Genomic DNA, 7,098 nt, shown 5'->3' with positions numbered 1-7,098 from the left:
ACAATGTAAAATGGTGCAAGATCGAAGTTGTGAAGAAAATAGCTCTAGGCAGAGACGGGTATATATTAGTACAAGACCCAAGAGGAAATAAGAGTGGAAGACCAAGAACGAAGTGCAAGGATTAAAAAGAGAGTAAGACTTTGATATAGTTATTCGCCTATACTGTTCAATGTTTGCATCAAAGAAGCAATGAAGAAAATAAGAGAGAGGTTCAAGATTCGCACTGAAATACGGGTTGAAAGGATACCAGTGACAATGTTTGCTGATAATATTATCGTTGTCAGTGAAAGTGAATTACTACAGGATCTGATGAATGAAATATACAATATAATGAGTGTAGAATTAGGGGTCAGAGTAAATCAAAGACAATAGTGATGAGATGAAGCATAAACGGGAAAAGCGAGAGTCTTAACATTGGTGATAACGAAGTAAGAAATGGAACCATCACATCGTGTCAGTCAAAGATAAAGGTGGTGGCGAACTGTAATTTATTGATAGAATTAAAGAGCAATATAATCAGTGCACAAAGATGATCTTTTTTGAACTATTGGTGCGACCCATACTCTAATATTGCTCCGTGGTGTGGGACCTGTCCCATATACGAGTAGCAGGGGATATTGAACTGTTCACAATAAAGTCAGCACAGGTTTGTTTGGTTCACAGGAGAATGTAACAGAGATGCTGAAGAAATTGGGAGATGCCTGAAGATACACATAAGCTATCCCGAGAAAGCTTACTTGCCAAATTTCTAGAACATACCGTAAATTTTGAATATACGAGGTGTGTTAAAAAAAAATTGGGAACGTTCGTAATTTCGCGCCAATGGCGTGTTGGGGCGAAATGCAGTTGACATCCCTGCACGCGCGTGTGCTTAATGTGTAACTGCGGGAAGTTTCACTGTTGTATGTCTGTTAGCTTATTGTTCAGTGCTGTATTGACTAGAACGTTGTGTCGCACAGTTGGCGAACTTCGAGAGGGTATAGTTAGAGGAGCAATGCGCCTGCAATAAATTTTGCGTGAAACTCAAGAAAACCGCCGCTCGGGGTAGCTGCGCAGTCTAGGGGCCTTGCCACGGTTCGTGTGGCTCCCCTCTGTCGGAGGTTAGAGTCCTCCCTCGGCGTGGGTGTGTGTAAGTGGTGCAAGCCTAGGGACTGATGACATCAGCAGTTGGTCCCATAGGAACATAAGAGCTAAACTCAAGAACACCTCTACAGAGACACCCCAAATGATGCAGGAAGCCTACGGTGATGAGTGCTTAAGCCGCACTCCGTGTTACGGATGGTTCACACGGTTTAAAAACGGCCGGACGGAAGCTAAAGACGACGCTCGTCCTCCGACTTCTGCCAGCAACGCTTGTGTCAGGAACGTCAACGATGCTGTGCGTGCTGAACGAAGACTGACTGTCCGAGAGATTGCAGAAGAATGTCACATTGCAGTTGGATCGTGAAATCCTAATACAGCATCTTGGAATGTATCGTGTTGCCGCCAAGTTCGTGCCACGGCTCACGAGTTAAGAGCAGAAAGACCTCCACCTCCCAATCTGAGAAGAGCCTTAGGATCACCCAAATGAGAACGAGATGTTCCTTAAGAAAATTATAACTGGTGATGAGACGTGGGTCTGCAGTTATGACGTTGACATGAAGGTTCAATCTTCACAATGTGTAGGGAAATGTTCTGAACGATCAACATATAAAATAGCTTGTCAGGTCAGCTTGGCCCTTGCAGACATTTATTTTCAAAGTTGAAAACCAAGTTGAGAGGACGAAGATTTGTAACGATAGACGCACGGTCCAGCGAAAGGTGAACCAAGTCTGCTCCCAGAAGTGGAAACGGTTTATCAGTCGTGGGGGTGATCATATACAAATATGTGAAGGTATGCGTAGAAAATTTTTGTGGACAAAGTTCCGGAATTTTTAAACAGACCTCTTAGACGAAAGGTAATGAATACAGGCAAGTGGTCTGCAAATGTTCGTACGCTTGAGTTCGCTTCCATTCGCTGCTGTGGGAACTGGGCTTAATAATAATATTCCCTGTGTGAGATGTAATTGGCAAACTATGTAAACGCTGAGCTGTGCGCCGCTTACAGCCCACGCGAAATTATTCTCGGAGGGACACATCATTATCCCCTTCGTGCCTAAAGTTGCTTCGGCCAAACTCAAACTCAATTGCCAGGCCGATAGCTCGTTATCCTACTGCTCTGCAAGTAACACTTGGTCTGAAACCATCTGTACGGTTATGTAGGTTAAGACACTGCAGCCACTCAAAATGGTGGCTCCACGTTTGCGAGTAACTGACGAGAAAAGAAATTCTGAATTTTGTGTGACACTCCGTAGCATTAAGAAAGCTGAGTGACGTTAGTTGGTTGTGAGGTGTAATGGAAAGGATAATAGATCACATGTTGTGTTCGGATACCAAGATTTAAAAGCCTGAAGTCTTATATTTCAGAAGCAAGGAGCGTAACAATCAAGTGATTTATGAACAGTAAGTGCACACATTTTTGCTCGGTTGATTTTAATTGAGGTTGCAACGTGCAGATCAAGCAAGTACCGTACTGTAGAGTGGTTGAGCAAGAGAAGCGTTTGGAACAAGTGTTTATCCTTATTTTGGATAGTTAGCTTTCTTATCTGAGAAGTAATTGTGGCTAGCCCTTGAAATGCATCACGAATTCCTTCGTCATTCAGTCTAATATCACCTTCCCCCCTACACAATACCCTCCACCTCTCATGATTTTAAAAATGAAAGTGTTCCTAGAAAAGTTGATCACTGTACAGTTTATTTATGTGCCAAAGTTAGTGATAATGTGGGGGAGGGGGAGGGAAGGCCACAGACCTCAGGGACGGGGGGGGGGGGGGGGAGACAGGGGGTACTGGCAAATGTCTGATGGCACTCAGGAGCAACGGCCTAAGAAAGGCTGGGAACCACTGTTCAACTGCCTGTGAATGTATACTGAACATAAATGTGGAAAACTGACACAACTCCCTTTTTGAATTTTTTTTAATTCGAGTTAACTAGTTTTGGAACCGTTTGAGGGACATCTGAAAATGTGGCGCACAGAATTCGCGTCTTTATTTCTTTAGATTGAATCTGGGTACTGGCTCTTTGACAATAAGACAGAGCACTCTTTAATGTATCGCCACGAGCGGCAGTTAAACGGCGACATGTATCGCGAAACCAAAACACCTACTTACCGTGGCAGCGTGAGCACTATTGCAGTTAATATCCATCTAGCAACTTGCGTTTTAGTTGTCTGTTGGCCACTGGTCAATCTCTTTCCATTGTAAATATAAATACGAATTGTCACCATATATCACAAGCATAACGTTTACCACAGATGTACCTTACAAAGATCTTCACTTAAAAATACAGCATACTTTGCTCGGAAACAATTTTTTTGATTTTTGTGCTTATAACACGACGGCGTGCTGAGAAGATAATGACTCGGTCTGTTTTATTTGAAGTCAGTAACATTCTACATCTTTACTATGGATATCTGCAGCCCTCTGCTTCGTACCGCGTTAGATAGCGGTGTGTGACGTGACTACGTTGGGAGTGAGAAAGAGCTCACAACACTAAAAGCACGAATTCGAAGACTTCGTCCGCATGTGGAGCACTCTCTCCTTGAGCACGGCAGTGCCAAACTACACACGATCGCTGCGGCATCTGCAGCAAGCCGACGTCCTTGGTTCACTGCCGTCGATCATCCTACACACAGTCTCGATTTTCGTCTATGTGCAAAACTAAGAAAACCTTCGAGCACTTCAATTATTTCAAGCGGTGCAAGCAGAGGTAAGGTTGTGGCTCTGTTAACATAGTCAAACAATATACTGTGACGGTGTCAACAAAATAGTATCTAGTTGGGGAAATTGTGCTGGTTCCGAGGGTGACTGTGTTGAAAACTAAATTTATTGACGTGAAGAATACCGATGCAGAATGTTCATGAAGTTTGTTTTATTTAAAAATCTTTGTGACTTTTCACTCAAAACATGTCAACATTACTTTTCTGTACGTCCTCGTACAATGGATGTCTCAAAAAATACGTACATGGATCAAAATAAGTGTTAACATGAATGCTTTTAACAGCACTAGGTTCAAAAAATTTTAACTGTATGCCAATTGCAGATTAATTTTAATGGCAGCTAGCGCGATTATATGAGTGGACTATTAGATTTAATGGTGAGCATTTATCTAATTTTTAAACATTCTCTGCCTTGTCATTCTTCCTCTCTAAAGTGCCTCGTCTTCCAGTAACACTGTCGATCGACAGCATGATCTGTTGTCCGTCCATGGTTTTTCAGACCATTGATTCAGTGCTGAACCCAAACTGCTGGTCTGAGTTATTTATCCTGGATAATCCTGTGCGTCGTGTGTCACGTATGCCATTAATCTTTCAAAGAAATGGGACTTAACATCTGAGGTCGTCAGTCCCTTAGAACTTAGGTTTAAGTAGTTCTAACTAACCTAAGGACATCACACACACACACACACACACACACACACACACACACACACACACACACACACACGCCCGTAGCGGTCGCGCGGTTCGAGACTGAAGTGCCTAGAACAGCTCGTCCACAATGGCCGGCCATTAATGTTTCATTGAATTATTAATTTCAACAAGTTTTATTTATTGTTGCGGAATTGCGCTACCAAAACAATCGAGTTTTGCTATGTGGATGCTGTTGAGAATTTCTGAATTTTCGTACCGCCATATTTTTGACTATATCTTTCGATGGTGTTGTTGTTGTCTTCAGTCCTGAGACTGGTGTGATGCAGCTCTCCATGCTACTCTATCCTGTGAAAGCTGCTTCATCTCCCAGTGCCTACTGCAACCTACATCCTTCTGAATCTGCTTAGTGTATTCATCTCTTGGTCTCCCTCTACGATTTTTACCCTGCACGCTGCCCTCCAATGCTAAATTTGTGATCCCTTGATGCCTCCAAACATGTCCTACCAACCGATCCCTTCTTCTAGTCAAGTTGTGTCACAAACTTCTCTTCTCTCCAATCCTATTCAATACCTCCTCATTAGTTACGTGATCTACCCATCTAATCTTCAGCATTCTTCTGTAGCATCACATTTCGAAAGCGTCTATTCTCTTCTTGTCCAAACTAGTTATCGTCCATGTTTCACTTTCATACATGGCTACACTCCAAACAAATACTCGGAGAAACGACTTCCTGATACATAAATCTATATTCGATATTAACAAATTTCTCTTCTTCAGAAACGCTTTCCTTGCCATTGTCAGTCTACATTTTATATCCTCTCTACTTCGACCATCATCAGTTATTTTACTTCCTAAATAGCAAAACTCCTTTACTACTTTAAGTGTCTCATTTCCTAATCTAATCCCCTCAGCATCACCCGATTTAATTTGACTACATTCCATTATCCTCGTTTTGCTTTATTTGATGTTCATCTTATATCCTCTTTTCAAGACACTGTCCATTCCGTTCAACTGCTCTTCCAAGTCCTTTGCCGTCTCTGACAGAATTACTATTTCATCGGCGAACCTCAAAGTTTTTACTTCTTCTCCATGAATTTTAATACCTACTCCAAATTTTTCTTTTGTTTCCTCCACTGTTTGCTCAATATACAGATTGAATAACATCGGGAGAGGCTACAACCCTGTCTCACTCCTTTTCCAACCACTGCTTCCGTTTCATGCCCCTCGACTCTAATAATTGCCATCTGGTTTCTGTACAAATTGTAAATATCCTTTCGCTCCCTGTATTTTACCCCTCTGTCGATGGTATCCTTAATATTTTTCGATACGATCGCATTTCAAATGCTTAATACAGTCCATGACTCAGCTCCATAGAGTAGGACACCGAACATGTAACATCGAAGTAGTCGAGTGCGAATCCTAATGACTGCTCTGAAGGTTCTCAGCAGTCGCCGCGGACTAAATGACTGCAGGGGACTCGATGCATTGGCCATAAGTTTTCTAGTAATTCTGGAGATTTTCCTTTGGACTAAGTATGAAGTCGTTCCTTGTTGCTTAGATCGTGCAGGTTTCAGACCGATTGTGTTAGTATTGCTACACTACTAAGTGTGTATCCACCACCATATCAGGGTATATAATGAAACGGCGGCCCTCTTTCGTCATGCCTTACAAGGAGATATCTCCAGCGGTAGGATCGACTTTTTGAACCATCTATACGGTTATGTAGGTTAAGCACCCAAGTATCGCACACTGCAGCCATTCATCCTGGTGAGTCGACGTTAGCGAGGAAGTGACGAGAAAAGAAATTCGGAATTTTGTGTGAGACTCGATAGTATGAAGAAAGCCGAATGACATAAGTTGGTTATGAGGATAATTGAAAGGATACTAGCTTCACATGCATGAGGTTGTGGGTTCGAATCTCACCAGAGAAATAAATCTATTTTAGGTCTTTATCGAAGTGACATTGATAATCATATTCCTTCAACTGATGTAAATATATATATATTTTTTTAGTTCCACTCCTGGGTCACGTGATTCAATAGTGATATGAACTTCTTCATTTGGTCTAGTTTTTCTTCTTATCATCCCTTCTCCACTGGAAATATTTGTTTGTGAACTTTTAATTATCTTCATGTATCAATTCCGATTTAATGTCTCCTGTTTTTATTACCCTGTATTTTCGTCTACGTTATTGTGTACATTACATCGATTTCTCACTTTGCTTGAATTTTATTTTACTTAGAAAACATTCTCTCATTTATGTCCTCATCTACACTATAATTTCCATAGTGCACAAAGATTTTATGTTATGTTTTAAATATTTGTATGTCGATTACCATGCAAAAAAGGCACGTCTCCCAAAGAAAAACGTTTTTCACATTAATGCACAGTCAATATAAATAGATTATTTCGTCTTTTGTTTTTTAATTAATTTATCGGAGTTTTGAAGTAATTCAATAGTCAACAGATAGGTATAATAAATTACACATTCACAAAAATTCCGATTGGAAGAAGAATGACATAAAGAAAAATTAAACTAATGGAAAAGTTCATACGGTGACTAAAACGATGTGACAAAAGAATAGAACGAAAGAAATTACATTTAAACCAATAAATAGAGTACAAATAAACATCAAAGTCATTTCGAT

This window comes from Schistocerca gregaria, unplaced genomic scaffold (genome assembly GCF_023897955.1).
Source record: "Schistocerca gregaria isolate iqSchGreg1 unplaced genomic scaffold, iqSchGreg1.2 ptg000229l, whole genome shotgun sequence".
In the NCBI taxonomy this organism is placed as follows: domain Eukaryota; kingdom Metazoa; phylum Arthropoda; class Insecta; order Orthoptera; family Acrididae; genus Schistocerca; species Schistocerca gregaria.
The sequence above is the reverse complement of the archived record's forward strand: the minus strand, read 5'-3'. Positions refer to the sequence as shown.